General features: G+C 36.7%; 1 protein-coding gene and 1 pseudogene across 2 annotated transcripts in view; both read right to left on the reverse strand.

Annotated features, from left to right (window-relative positions):
* Nucleotides 1-16,524, reverse strand: part of ANGPT1 (angiopoietin 1) — a 255,227-nt gene that overhangs the window by 199,978 nt on the left and 38,725 nt on the right. The window lies entirely within an intron of this gene.
* LOC134364143 (14-3-3 protein zeta/delta-like) lies at nucleotides 13,843-15,550 on the reverse strand (annotated as a pseudogene).

Genomic DNA, 16,524 nt, shown 5'->3' on the forward strand with positions numbered 1-16,524 from the left:
ATATGTTTTATTTAACTCAATGTATCCAAAATATTAATATTTCACAAATATATAAAAGTATTTGTTAGCTTTTGCATATTTTTGTAGTAAGTCTTTGAGTGAGATGTGCATTTTACACTTGCAGCACATCTCAGTTTAGACTAGCCACATTTCAAGTGCATAATAGCCACATGCGGCTAGTGACTACCATATTGGACAGCACAGCAAGGAGGGTACAACAAGTTTTGAGGGAGCATGGAGGAGAAAAAGATTAATTCTTGCTGGGCCAACAGGAAAATGAAACAAAATAATTGACTATTGAGTTTGGCATATAAAGATAAATAGGATTTTATTACGTAAAGTAGGAATAGATTTTGACCACATTGCGACTCTCTATATTAAATTGGAATTTTGTCCCTTAAGCTATTGCTAGATTTTTAAGGCAGAATAACAGCATCAGAATTTTACTTTCAAAAGGTAAATACTGGCATGGTGGAAGATGCATCAAAAAATGAGAGTAGAACCAAATAGACCAGTTATGTAGCTATTGTATAAAGCATGGAAAATGGATTTCAATACTGTCTATAGGCATAAGGCTCCCAAATTTAACTCTTCAACACAGATCTCTCTCCTAAATTCCAGACTTGACAATTTCATACTTGACCTCTTTGCTCAGGTGCTTAATAGGCAATCCTAACATAAAATAACAAAACCTCAACTCCCAATCTTATTCTCAGACCTGCTCCACACACAGCCTTCCTCATCTCAGTTGATAGCCACTCTTTCCTTCCAGTCTAGTTGCTCAGACTGAAAACTTTGTTTACTCTTTATTTCTCATAGCCAATTCCTCAGGAAATCCTGTTGACTTAATCTTCAAAACATATTCAAAATCTGACCACTTCAAATTCTACTGCTGCCTGGACTGAGTCACCATCATCCCTCGCTGCATTACTGCAATAGCACGCTTTGCTCTTACCCTTGGTCCCCTAGAGCATATTTTTAGCACAGAAACCAGACTTGTACTTTTGAAATTGATGTCAGATTACCTCCTGAAACCCTGCAAAGTCTCTTCATTTCACTCAGAGGCAAATTGCCTATGTGGTAGAATAGACCTGTGAAGGTTAATTCTAGGTGTCAACTTGGTTAGATGAAGGAATGCTGAGAAACCTGGTAAAGCAATCTTTTGAGATGTGTCCGTAAGTGTTTCCGGCAGAGATTAGTATGAGAGTCTGAGAGGACTGGATGGGAAAGACCCACCCTCAGTGTGTGTGGGAACCATCCAATCTGCTGGGGGCCCAGAGAGAACAAAAGACACAGGAAAGAGGTGAAGCTCTCTCGATCTGCTGGAGCTGGGATACACTCTTCTCTCCTTACTCTTCTCTCCATAGACATCAGAACACGAGACTCTTCAGCTTTTGGGTTCCAGAACTTACACCAAGGACACCGTCAGCTTCCCTGATTTTGGGGACTTTGGACTTGGACTGAGCCACGTTACTGGCATCCAGTTTATAGACGGCCTATTGTGGGACTTTTCTTCATAGTCACGTGAGCTAATTCCCCTAATAAATCCCTCTCAAAATTATAACATATCCTATGTATTCTGTCTCTCTGGAGAACCCTGACTAATACAAGACTGTTCCCAAGTCATCATTCCAACCCATAGATTTATGCACTCACTCCCTTTCCCATGTGAATTTCTAGTAGTTCTCACAAAAAATAAACGCAGTGTACATCCTTGCCACACTCGCTTTGGGCTTGGGCAAACGTCTTTCTTAGGCCAGTGGAGTGGGTAAAAGAGAACCTGCCTTTGGGTCTTTGCACAGGCTGATGCCTTTGCCTAGACCACTTTAGTTCTCCGCCTGGCTCACTCTCTTATTTTCTCCAAGTTAAATGTCCTCTTTTCAATGAATTCCATCCTGATAGTCTGTTTGAAACTACATGTTTATCTCCTTCCCACCAAACGAATTGATGAAGGGACATGAGGGCACTTTCTTGGGTGATGTACATGTTTCACGTAGAGATGTGTGTGAGATGGAAGTATACATGTGCCAAAATTTATCATATATATCATAGTATATAAATTTTACTATAAAAAAGAAAACTATAAACAAATATTGAAAATATTGAACTCTAGTTAGTAGGTTTGCTGTTCACAGTGGTTTCAGTTATTAATTCTGAAAACTATCTTTTTTATATTCAAATCATAAGCAAATGAGTAAATATGCTGTGGATAATGAAATCCAGGTTTCTTTTTTTGGAGAAGACAGTTATATATATGGAAAGAAGAATGACTAGATGTCAACTTTGTGGTGTTGTAAAGGAATCATAGATAAAATATGGACTAATGGTTCCTATACACACATTTCATAGATAGATGCAGAGACAGATAACAGACATAGATAAGGAGATAGAGATAAGATAGAAACAGAGATCGTAGCTCTGTCATTGAGAGGGCCTAAAAGCATTGTCACACCAGTAACAATGAGCATGACTAGTGCCCTGATCTTTCTTTCTACATACCATTCTCTACTGCAAGAAACTTTAGCTCCTTGGATAAATGGCTAACTCCCTGGGTAAGGCAGAGAAAGTGCAAGATGAGCTAGAATGTCTTTGCACATCAGAAAGTAAGGAAGTGCTCAGGGCATCATGAGGATGTCTCAAAAGGTCACAGTAGCCAGCTCGAATGGAATCCCACTGGCCAAATGTAGGACCACTGTGCAACAAAATAAGTAATGACAAAAGTGGATCATAATCTCCTGAATACAATTAGAATTCATGCGTCTGTCTAGTATAAATAAATGAGTGAAAAAACATAAATAAATGGAGAAGGGAAACATCTTCCTTACAGGAGAAAGGCAGTTAATATAGAAGTAATAATGGAGTTAGAAAATCATCAATGGATGACAAAACTAGTGATCAAAAGTATAATGAGCAACAAATACTTACATAATCTCAAAATATCTCCCTACAAATTACTTACTAATTACAAAGAAAAATGTGGACTTTACAGTGGACATCCTAGTGGATCCCACCCTAACCAGGAGATCAACACTAACGTCACCAACACTGGAACAAGCCAACATCTTTTAACACCTGATATAAAGCACTGTGAAAGACTGAATATCATTTCAGTGCTTTTTCATTAAAACAATTCATAACCTTATTCAAGATGAAACAAAGCAAACCCAAATCAAATGTCATTGGCCTGAACTCTCCAAAATGTCAAGATCAAGAAACACAAAGAAAGGATCAAAAAGATTCCAGGTTAAAGGAGATTAGTAAAACTTAACAACAAAAATGCAATACAGATCCTGCATTGAATTTTGGGCCAGAAAAATAATAAAAAGGTATAAAGGGCAATATTGGGAGAACTGATGACATTTGAATAGGGACTCTGGATTAGGTAATAGTATTGTATCAATATTAAATATCGTTATATTGATAACTGCAATGTGATTATATTTTTTAAATGTCATTATTCTCAGGAAATACACACTAAGGTATTTAGAATTTGAGGGGCACAGTATCTCCAAATTACTCTCAAAAGTTCAGGGGAAAAAATGTATATATATGTGTAAGTTTGCAAATGCACAGAGAGAATAACAAAGCAAATGGAGCAAAATGTAATCATATGGCATATATCAGTAATGGCTATACAGGAGTTCTTAGTACTATTCTTGCAACTCTTCTATAAGTCTGAAAAAATATCAAATAATGTCAGTTTTTTAAATGCCTCCCACTGCCCATAGCCAACTCACCTTACCCAATTCTATTTTTTTTCCTCCATAGCACTTACCAACCTCTATTATGCTGTATATTTATTGTTTATTGTCTATTTCATCCACTTAGAATAATAAAAATGTAAATCTATGAGGGCAGAGATTTGTGTCTTTTAGTTCACTGATAGAAAATGCTAGAAAATGCTTGGCACAAAGTAGGTGTCCAATAAAACTTTGCTGCATGAAAAGCGAGAGATGATCAGAGTGAACTAGGAAAGTGGTAACAGTAATAGAGAGGAGGTGACTGAGTTTATGATATCTAATACCATAATAACACCTGCTAATTGAGCATTTACTGCTTGCCCAAAGTGATTCTAAGAGCTTTTTACATATTACTTATTTAATCCTCCAAAATCACTGAAATGGGTACTATCATTATCCTCACTTTACAAATGAGAAAACTGAAGCATGGAGAGAGTAAGTAGCTTTTGCAAAGCCACCCAGCTAGTATGTGGTGGGGATAGAATGGAACAAAGATATTCTGGCTGCTCCTACACAGGTGACTGGGGCAATACAAAGGCAAACCATTCAGGATCAGACATGCTTGGGGTGAGTTCCGAGCCCATCGCATACTAGTTGTGTAACTTTGAGAAAGTTACTTTGTCACCAAGCTTCCTAACTTAAAAACATGCAGATGATACTTACTACGTAGGGAGTGAGGCTTAAGTGAGAAAAATAAGATATAGTGTGTAACAATGACTGGAAAATTGCATTCAATCATTCTTAGTTTTACTCTCTTTCAAATGAAGCTCATTTTTGTATGTTTGTGTGTCTGTGTGTTTATTAGGTTGATAGAACATTTTATCACCCCCCCCAAAACAAACTCCATAGCCATCAGTAGTCATTCCCTGTTTCTTCCCCCAATGCCATCTGTCCTCTCCCCTCCACTCCCAGACAATTGCAAATATATAAAGCAAATATTAATAAATCTAAGGGAGAGAGAGAATAGTTGGCCTATTTGGTGGATGGTGACGTTATTGTATAAGCTCAGGATTGTTTGTTAATCATGGTAAGTTCTCATTTCAGGTATCATCCACTGTTCGTTCTCTAGCATTAATAGACACACTTTCTCTCCCTTTTATTCGTCCCCTTTGGGGCCCATGTACTACACCCCATCACGTGCACGCAAATCAACTGTCTGAGGATGGGCTCCACTGGAACCAAATATCCAGGTGCAGCATAAACTGAATTTGAATACGATTGTTCTTGGCTCGTTTTTTTTTTTTTTTCCAGGTTCATTCTTGAAATGAGAATGATCTGGGGACTTCCAGAGGATCCATACAAGGAGGAATAAAAACACAGTAGTATCTTCCCTGAAGTGAGTCGAAAATGGAGAAGAGTGGGAGGAATGGATATGTATAAATGTCACATGAATGTATAACTCTTTGTCCTTCTATGACTTTATAAAATATTTTTGTTTGTATTTACTACTCAGTGTGATCATTAAAATGCCAATAATGGTTATTGTTCTATGTAACGGTTTTTACCATCCACTTGTCCATTCGCTTATTTATTTATTCAATGAATCACATTGATTTCAGAATCCTATAAAAGAGTAAATCACTCTACTATGTTGATAGTTCACTAAGGGACATTTTTCGGCAACAGGTAGCTCCAGTTTTCACGCGATAGAGTCATGAACTCTATTTTCCTTTAATTTAGCTTTTAGGCACGTATTGTTTTGTAGCGTATTTGTAACAAAAAGTATACCTTTGCAATCTCTTACAGTTATTGAATGTTCCTTAATGGCTCTTAACTTTCCCAGCTGTAAGCTTGCTTATGGCCTTAGCAAATATTTTTACTTTTAAAAATATTACTTAAAGTACTAAACGATTGTTAATTAGACATCTGCAGAGAATGCTAAGCTCTATTTTAGGTAAACCAATAAAGATCCAAGTATAAGAGATCAGGGAGAGTGAATCTTCGGAACCTCACAAAATAATCCCAGCATATCCACACCAGTAGCTACTTCCAGTCTCCATTCTAAAATGTTGTAGAACTTGGCAGCTGTTCTCCTTGTATGTTCATTGTCATTTCCCATTACTTTTCTTTTGACTTGGGACTTTAGAAAGAATCTTATTTTACACGCTCAGCTCTAAAACTCTTAAGTGTAAGATCTCAGTATAGACATTTTCCAGAGAACAAAATTCACACACATTTTAAACTAACACAAAGGTTTGCTCTTCAAAGCAAGGCATGTAAATCAAACACATTTTATAGCACTTTGAAAAGTACAGGTCTTGTCCATGAAGCTGCATGATCCTGTTGTGTTCTGTCTCCCTAAAGTTAACAGGAAAAAAGGAATTACTATTATTAAAAACTATTATTACTCAGTCATTATAGACAACGGAGCACTCAGCTCTGTACATAAGGAAAATGTGGACACTTTGCCAAATTGATACCCTGTCAAATTTACGTTATACAAACAGATCATATGCAGTAGAAAATAATAGAATTCAAAGGAAATTCAGAGGGCCACCAATTCAGTGACTGATGCTTTTTGGCAATTAAAGATTCTTCCAGGGTTTCTTGTGTGGCAGGAGTGTGGCTTATGTTACAGTGGAGTTCCAGACACAAACACACACACACACAAACACACACATACGTACACGTATATACAATTCAACAAAGTAGAATAAGTGATTACCTGTTTTGAAAACTGCCTTCTGAGTAAGGTTTTATTTGGGCAAAGGACTTCAAAGGCTGTAACAATACTGAAAGTTGTGAGGAATTTCTATTTTCTCTTCAGGTTTGGACATAAGCTGAGGCCTCACTGAGTTATGTGACTTGTCTTTGGTCCTGCAATTAGTTAGTGATAGAGCTGGACTTACTGTCTGGGTGAGTGCTCAGTCTCTGGCATTTGCTATCTGATATTTACATGAAAGATAAAGGACAGGAGTTCTGAATGAATGAACTGTGTTATGTCCTCCACACTGTCTTCAATGTTGAGCTTCAGGAAGAAGATAATTACACTTGGAGGACTGACAAATACATTTTATCATTTTAGTGATTCTTTACTAAATTGCTCAAAGTAGTTTGTAAGTAAATCCTTTTCTCTACATTCCTTAAAACTGGTGGCATACTCTTCTACCTTAAAGTAATTTGTTTTCTATAAAATTGTTCCTGAAACTGAGAGTATATTGACTGAACAGATTTGTTGATTTCTTCCTCTCTCACCTCTTCCTTTCTTTTTCTGTTCCCTTTTCTTCCTTGAAGTACAGAAAGCTAAATATATGGTCATAAATAAGCATCTGGTAAAAGAGCAAGATTTCAGAGGATGGCTGAGCAAAGAAGTATAATCTCCCAACTCTGCCCCTACTGTGTGTGGGTGGGTGAGTGGGTGGCAAGGTGGCCTGGGGAGCACAGGAGAGGATCCTGGATGTGGGCAGGAGTGTGAATGGAATCCACAGGAAAAAAGGAGGAAAGTTGTTTCCTTTATCCATAACTATTCAAAATAGCAAGGAAGTTTTCTCGATAACAAAATTCTATTACTCTAGTGATACCTGCTCATTCACTCCTTCCTTCATCAAACAGTTATTGAAAACCTACGTTGTTCCTAGCACTGTAATAGGCAGTCAGTGGTATATAAAAAAATAAAACACAGACTTCTATTTCCATGATGCTTTAGGCCTATTATTTACATATATAACAAAAATTAGTTGCCTATTAGTGAACTATATATTTCAATCTAGAACAGAGGTAGAGGTTTTGGCTGCCTTTATAAGTTCCTTCTTAATAAAGTAAAAGAAAACAAAACCTCTGATGTCCTTTAAGGAAAAATGTATCCAAAAAGGAAAACACCAAATAAACAATTTCAATTGAGATTCTGGGGCCCAAAGATGATAGAATAGTTAAGCTGCAGTGTTTGGAGACTGGTACTTAAACAAAATTTATTTATATGAGTATGAACTTTACTTGTTAAATAATATAAATAAAACCTATTTCTGTACCTCTGCATCAACCACATAGCCAGATGTACCTTAGCTTAGAATCACTATGTTTTCAACTTTTGCATAACTTTCTCACATTAGGCAAAAAGCATTTTGCATTTAGGCCATGTTGTAATATTGATTGATTTTTTTGGTTTATGCAAAGCACATGTATGAATTCACATAAGCCAGTGACATTACGTGTACCTCTTTGCATGCTTACCCCAGATGATGAATGGAGAAGAAATTATATTAAATTTATCTACCAAATAATTTTCTTTGGGTTGAGCTTGCCTTCTCTCAATTTGCTACAATGTGAATACATTTACAAAGTACAGAATCATCTAAATATCTGATGTTAAAACCAAGGCTTTAAGAATTAATACAATGATCAATAATTGTTAGAATCTTCAAAATATAAAAATGCATTGGATTAATCAGTATTTTTGTTAAAGCTATAAAATTAAACAGCATCAAGAGGCAAAAGTGTTCTGTCTGAATCCAGGTAATGTTGATATAGAACTGAAAATTATTTGGACTCTTAGTGGAACCATATGGGATATTAGATATTTTGGGAAAAGGTTTGTTTTTTTAAAAAGTGATGTTAAAGCCATTGAACTAAATAAACTATCTGTATTACTTTTTGTTAGCATACACATTTCATAATTTCCACAGCTAGTTACACATTCAGAGCATCTGCTAAAGCTCAAATTCTGTGCTAGCTTCCTGTGGCGAAGTTAAGGATTATTTGCTTTTATACGGTTCATTTATGTCTGCGGTATGTGATAAAGGTGGTGATTTCTTGACACAGCAATATATGGGTTTTCCCCATTAAAAGCTCTGTTGGGGGGGCAGGGACCCTTATAAATCACTGTGTGGTCTTGTAAATTGTGCAGTGTTGTGGAATATATTCCTCCCAGCTATGGATCAGAATAACAAGCACACATGAAATTGCCAAGAGCATTCTAAAAGAAAGCAAAATCAACCAAAACAAACAAAACAAAGTCTAATATTATTTTAAGGAGAAATCCTGAATAATTGCTTGACCCAAGTGAAATATTTCCAAGGGTGTTGCCAAGAATATGAAAATGGAAATAGGTGCATGTGTGTGTGTATATATATTTCGTATTTTAGACTAGGAAATGATAGAAAGATATTAAAGCTATAGGAATACCAGAAATAGTAGAATAAATCATACTCTGTGCTTGACACTCTATTAATTGCTTTCCCTTGGTTTAGCTTGTTTTGTCCCCATAATTACTCACATAGATGAGGAAACTTAGGACTGCGTTCTGCATATTAACTAGAATATTCTGTAAATGCCCCATGATAGTTTATTTCAAGTCACATCTCATTTAGGTAAAAATTATCTGACAATACATAATCTTCCTCCTCACTTTTAATGGCCATACCTCTAGTCAGAACACAGAGCCAGAGAAACTGGCTTCATATGTGTAGTTCTTAAACTAAAAAAAAAAAAAAAAAAAAAATACTTACACTTCTAAGATTCGTATTAACTCCTCTCTACCACTTGTTTCCTAAATGATGATAATTGACAGTAGATATCAATTAAGCATTGACTGTACTAGTAAAGAAAATACAGGTTTAGAAAAGGAATTAAAAATGAGGAGAGAAACTATTTCCTAAAATGTGTTTTTATACAAAAATACATACACACTGACACACGCATGCACACACAAAGACACACACGTACACTTTTTTTTAAGCCTTATGATACTAGGCACAATATCTTCCAGAGAATACCGTGGCCCTGAAAAAGCTAAGCTTTAACAGATATTGCACTTTATTTATAATGAAGGGAGAGATATCAACAGAAAATTCCTGCTCACTGTTAACAATGTTATAAATGCTTTAGTACTATAGTGATAGATCTATATCTATATGGTGACATTTATACACTTCACATTTTCTCAAAGTGACTGAAGTGGGTGACCCCTTTAAACATGTAACTTGTTATTTTATAAATCATTTAGATAATGGTTTATAAGAGGTTCCACCTGAGGCATTCTAATGGGGAAACAGACATGAAAATCACATTATCAGAGGGATGCTATTGTGGATGTCATCCAATGTCTACAGTGATTCCTTGCTGAGAAACAAAGATGTTTCACTGACCTAAGTATCAGGGAAATTGTGTTCCTCCTGAATTCCTAAATCATTATACCTGATGTGTTTATCTTTTCATTTGCGTGCCAAAAATTTAGTCTAATTTTTGATTCACCACTAACAATTTTAAAGATTAACATGTATTTCACCATGCTGTACTTTATTTTTCTATCTTTATTTTCTGTTTGCCTAATTCCCAGATGTTTATTTTATAGTTTATATGTGTATGTACACATGTATGTATTTACATATGTACATGTATGTAGACAGGTATGTGTGTTTTAGCTATAAGTACTTTGTAGAATAAATAGAATAAGACAGGGCATTAACATTTAGGAGCATAATATCGACAAGGATTCTGACACAAAGCTTCCTGTAATACATCATATATTATATAGTATATATTATACTATTTTCCATACAGAGAGATGTTTACCAGATTTCTTCCCTCTGAAAAAATGAAACTAAAGACAACATAAGCAATGAAAATTTCTACTATCCTTCATAATTAAGATGTTGTGGATAGATTATGAACTATCAAGTTGAAAAGATGTGGATGGACCTCCATTTCTTATAAGTTTGGGGTACTGTGTCAACTTGCACAAACTGCCCAACCTCCAAGAGCTTCCTCATCTCCAAATTGGAGAGAATAATTTTTATTCACCAGGCATTTATAATAATTGAGTGAGATTAAATAAATTTGACACATAGTACAGGCTCAATAAATGCCTGTTCTGTTGTTAGTCTTCCTGGTAGAAATCTGCATTGACTAGATTTTCACTAAACACAAACTAGACATCTTGAAAATTTTTAATAAATTAATTTTGATGAAGAATTTACTTAGACCTATTTTCCTTTATTAGAATTGGCTGCATAGGGAGAATTCACTATAACTTTATATCCAAAAAGTATATATACTTAATGGATTTCTAATGATGGTTCCCAATGCATGTAAAGATGTGTGTGTGTGTGTGTGTGTGTGTGTGTGTGTGTGTGTGTGTGTGTGTGTGTGTGTGTGTATTTCTGTGTGTTGAGCAGTGGTTATTCACACACAATGCTAATATGAGTATACATTAATTTAGCACAGGTTGTCTGAAGAGGTCTTTGGACCTCTGTACATTACCTTTGATCCAGAAATTTGACTTCCAAAAATTTTAACTAAAAATAATTAAGGATAGATATAAGTAAATTTACTTACAAAAATGTTAACTGCAATATTATTAATTATCCGAACAATTGGTTAGAAATCTAAATGCTTGGCATTTAGATTTCAGATCCTCTATTGGCAGTAGACGGATTGGGTAAAATGGAGTACATTGAACAATTGAATCCAAAATGGCTATTAAATGGGGTGGCAAAGTGTATTTTTTTGTCATGAAAAGATGTTCATAGCATATAGTTCAGATAAAAAACATATCTTGAAATACCATATATAGAATGACTCTATTTTTAAAAATAAATTCAGACCTCTGTGAAGAAAAATCCCCTGGGTGAGTTTATTAAAACCGTATGAAGAATAGTTATGGTTGTCACTGCAAGATAACAGGTGATTTGTATTTCTTTTTTTTTTTCCATTGTCAATATTTATTGAGCATTTATAGTGTCTTAGGCACAATAAAACATACAGAAGACATTGTCCCTGCTCCTGAGGAGCTTACATTCTAAAAGAAAAAAAAATACACCTCTTTTAAATGGCATTTTTGTTTGATGTTTTCTGCAAAATACTAAGGAAATATTTTCTAAAGTGAGCAATGAGTTTGGGGAAAAACTTAACCCCTTCATTATATAGAGAGAAGAAGAATGGATGAATTTTAAAGGCAGACAATGACAGACCACTCAGGATAGGTAGAGTTTACAGGGAGATAAACACAATCTCGTCAACTAAAGAGAGATTTGCTGCAGTAAATAGGATGAGGTAAATGGTCTGTGGGATCCAAGCAAAGGAAGCAGGGTATCTCAGAGGCTGAGTGGAGCCAGAAAGATCATGTGGCCTTTTTCCAACTACATGGCCAACCAGTAGGAATGACTGGGGACAAGACAGAAGGCTAAAAAAGAGGAGGTAATCTTATGCACCTGACAAATAGAATAAAGGACCAAAATCAAAGGCAGGCTATAAGAGTACCAAGAAATTCTTAAAAACCAAAAATGATTTGGAAACAGAAAACTTACTTAATGCTACCCAGTGTCACGACAGGACAAGAACAGTAGGGCTTCCTAAATGAGAAAATGCGATATACAAAAATTTTAAATGAAACATATTTTTTCCAGTCTTCCCCTCCTCCAGTACAAAATAAATAAATAAATAAACAAAACTTTTGGGAGGCCAGGATGAAGGGGCAAGGACAGAGGGGTTATAGGACATAGTTGGGAACAGTAGTTACATTAGCAGTATTTTCGTTGTTATGATAAACTTTATACTTAAACTTGGTAAAAGCCCATTAGCTGCCAAGAGGGAATAAGAAATAAATTTCCAAAAATGTACAATTTCCTTTACAGAAGTTTCAGAACCAAAAGATTAATTTACACGAAAAGCTGTAGAGAAAGTAGTTGGAAAGTCCATTCATAAAACTTTTATTTCGCTTACATGAACTTAATACACGTGTTCTTAACAATTATGCTTGGATTGTTCATGCTAATTTCATAAGACATTAAATAAAGCTGGCGATCGTCTCAAGTTATTTCCCTATTAACTATTTTTACAGCACATGCATGTTAGGCAAGTATAAAAAAAATCAGAAAAGCTAAAAAAACCTAAAAAAGTTAAATGCATGTTTTTTTGTTTGTTTTACTACTGTGCTTGATATACGTGAAGTAATTGATATCAAGCAATTCATTTTTACTGCACCTTTACTTTTACATTTGTCCTTAGGTTGTGTAAAACATTTAAATACAAATAAAATGAGTGTAGCAAAAGAAAGCAAACAGCAGATAACTTTACAAATAATGGAATGTGAACCGTTTCTGCCCTTATCCAGAGTAAGCTGGGTCACAACTTTGTCTAAAGGAACACTTCTGCAGCTGTAGTCAAAGGTGTGCACACTGAGATTGAGTATTCTGCAGATACACATGGCTCGACATGTAGCATCCAAGGGATATCCGTTTCTACCACAGCCTTCTGAGGGCTTCGGACCTTAAAGTACCCACGATAATCACACCTGTGACTGGAACCAATTATCCCTTTTATTCCCCACCAGGACAAGCCAGTATGAAGGCAGTTTTCTTTGCTTAGAACATGGAAGCAGTTTTAACACTGGCCCTTGTGAAGCCACAATGTACCAAAAGTACTATGCCAAACATTTTTAACTTGTATAAAAATTCCACGTCCCCATATTGGCCACCTCAAGATGAAAACAGAGAACTCCCTAAATGTTAACTGTCTCTCCTCCCCTAATATTAAACATAAAAACCACATGAAAAATACAGAAATTCAACTAGAAATAACACAAACTGTCATAAATGTAAACAAGAAACTATTTGTGGGACAGCATGGATGACAAGTGGTCTACTGTGTAAATTTTAGAATGAGGCAGACAAAAGTTGGAAGGCCGGTTACTTTTCCTCTCTCCTGCTTCAGCTTCATCCCCTTGGGTATCTGAGGTGTAGTGGACTGACTTATGTCCCCCCAAATCTCACCGAAGCTCGAATTGTGTCCCCCAAGCTTTATGTATTAGAAACTTGATCCCCCGTGACTGTTAAGAGAGTGGGAACTCCTATTATGGTAATTGAAAGGTGGGGCCTTGAGGAGGTGATTGGATTGCAGGACCATGCCTTAGTGAATGGATTAAAAATGGTGGTCAGGGGTGTGGTTCTGAGGGTTTCAAAAGGACAGAGAAGAGAGTCTGTCTCTCTCTCCTCTGCTATTTTCAGAATGTGATACCCTGCCGTCACTGAAGTCATCAACAAAGAAAGTCTTTACCAGATGTGTTCCCTGCACTTTGGACTTCCAAGCCTCTGAAACTGTAAGCAATACATTTTTTCTTTATAAATCACCCACTTCTGTGTATTTTGTTATAAGCAACAGATACGAACTAATGTGTATCAGGTTCAGCAACGGCGTCATCAAAAGCTCTCTTTGCAAGAGAGCAGGGCTTCTCTGGGGAGTTCAGAATCTCATAATAAAACATGGAGAAGTTAAGGGCCACTCAATCTGATAGGATGCATGCTTGCATTTCCTTTTTGCTGATTTCAAAAGCTTCTTGGTATGCTTGTTGTGACTGATCCACCATCCCTTTCTTGTCCTCACCAGCAGTAACCTAGCCGAGTCACGGTAGTAGTCTCTGCTTATTTTCAAATAGAAGACTTTGCTCTGTGCATGTGAAGTATTGGGATCAAGAACTTTTCCCAAAGAGACAGTACATCATCGCAGATATCTCCTAGCTCGGTCGCAGTTTTCTCTCAGTATTCTCGATCCATTTGCTGTTTTTACTCAGCACCTTCCATCTTTTGCTCCATACTTGGGATGACCCTCCGAGATGTCCTATGGGCTCCTATGACATTTTTATAAGCAGCTGAGAGAAGATTCCTCTCCTCGTTGGATAATTCAGCTCCTTGCTCAGTTACAGACTTCATGCAGGCTGCCTTATCATCACATCGCTCAGCATGTGGCCTTTTGCACCAGCTCATTTTTATCCACGACTAGGTGTTCCGTGTCCGGAGTAGGTGGCGGTGGACGGACAGGGGCTCAGCAGTCTCTGCGCGGCAGCAGCAGCAGCGAGGCTGAGACTCTGTCCCCGGATCTCGTTGCTCACAGGCGACAGCCGCTCCGCAGACACGGGGTTTCCTCCAATCACCAGCCCCAGCAGCAGGGGTGCCACACGCAGGATGATGTCAAACGCTGCTGGCTCGGGACGGTGGCCTTAGACCTTTTATTCTGATTTGTGTTTCTTTCAGCCTGTCAGTATTTTCTAATTTTACAGTGATAAACACATGCTATGTATGTAACAAGAGTCATTAAGATAAACAAAAACCAGCTGCCTAAAATCCAACTCCTCTCCATTTCCCTTCTGGTTTTTGCCTCAGTGGAAGCACATCACAAGGCAAATGGATTAACAAAGAACTGGGCATAGCATATAGTGTGTTCACAATGCCTTCATTTTTAGCAGATGTACTTGACTGACCTATACTATAGTTATAAAGAGTTTTGTGGGGAGGGCGACTAGGCTTGTGATGTTATCAGCACCGTTTAGATTCTATATCTTTTCAATTACTCAAGACACGCTGTTATTGGACAAGACTGTTTAAGCTGTTTATTTGTTACAATAGAAACCAGTCCCCAAACAAGTCACTTAGAATGAATTTTGAGCCGGTTTTCCCTCACTTTTGATTACCTGGTTGTATTATAGGAACCTTGATACAAACCTTTAACTTTTTACTTTTGTAGTCAATAGAGTAAACTGATATCTACACATGGCTTCCTACATGTATAGAAGTACACTGTAAATAGGAAGTAGTACATTTTCTATTCAGAAGTAGTATCACATATTTTGCTAGCCAACCCAAACAACTAGCTAATGGATTAAGATGTGATGAAAATCCTGAGTGTTGATACTGACTTGAATTTAGGATGGGACTGTCTGATTTTGCTGACAAATTTCACCTGCCTAACTTTGTTTCTGGCTCTTTTATTCAACACGCTATGTATTTCTCTGTCTTTTAAATAAATAAATACAGGACTTCTGCACTGTTACCAGAGTTCCGGGCACTCTGCCGCCATCGCTGTCTGACCACGGGAGCCATCCAGGTCACCCATAACTGGGAAATGGAGTCAGTGGCTTTTGAGGATGTGGCTGTCAACTTCACCCTGGAGGAATGGGCTATGCTGAATCATTCCCAGAAAAAAACTCTACAGAGATGTCATGGGGGAAAATCTACACAAACTTGGCTTCTGTAGCAATTGTATTATAGAGAAAGTTGGTGAAAGTAAAGAAAGTCATCGCTGTGGACAAACCTTCAGCCAGATTCCAAATCTTAACCTGAACAAGAAACATTCTGCTGGAGTAAAAGCATATGAATGTAGTTTGTGTGAAAAAGCCATCATGTGTCATTCATCCCTTAACAGGCACATCACTGTACTGAAATCATGTAAGTATCAGGAATATGGAGAGAAGCCATATAATCATAAGCAACGTGGGAAAGTCTTCGGTTATCTCCTTTCCCTTCATATTTATAAAAGGACTTACACTGGAGAGAAACTCTATGAATGCAAGGAATGTGGGAAAGCCTTCATTTCTCTCTCAAGTGCTCAAAGTCACATGGTAGTACACACTGGACCTTATAAATGTAAGATGCATGGGAAAGCCTTTGACAGCTCCAGTTCATTTCACATGCATGAAAGGGCTCACACTGGAGAAAATCTCTATGAATGTGAGCAATGTGGTAAAGACTTCAGTTGATTCACCACCCCAATTCAATTTGGAAGCATGAAAGACTTACAATGGAGAGAAACCTTACAAATGTAAAAAATATGGTAAATCCTTCAGCAGTTCCAGTTACTTTTGATGCATGAAAAACTAATATTGGATAAGAATGCTAAATGTAAGAAAATGGAAAACCTTTTAGTTACTCCATATACTGACAGACATGTACAAATGTTCACTGGATTAAAACCCTATTAGTTTGAAAAATCCAGGAAGATTTTAAGTTTTAACAAATACTTTAAAAGTCATGTAAAAACACACTGCAGTAAAATTCTACAAATGTCAGTAATATGG

Source organism: Cynocephalus volans, chromosome 15, assembly GCF_027409185.1.
Source record: "Cynocephalus volans isolate mCynVol1 chromosome 15, mCynVol1.pri, whole genome shotgun sequence".
Classification (NCBI taxonomy): Eukaryota; Metazoa; Chordata; class Mammalia; order Dermoptera; family Cynocephalidae; genus Cynocephalus; species Cynocephalus volans.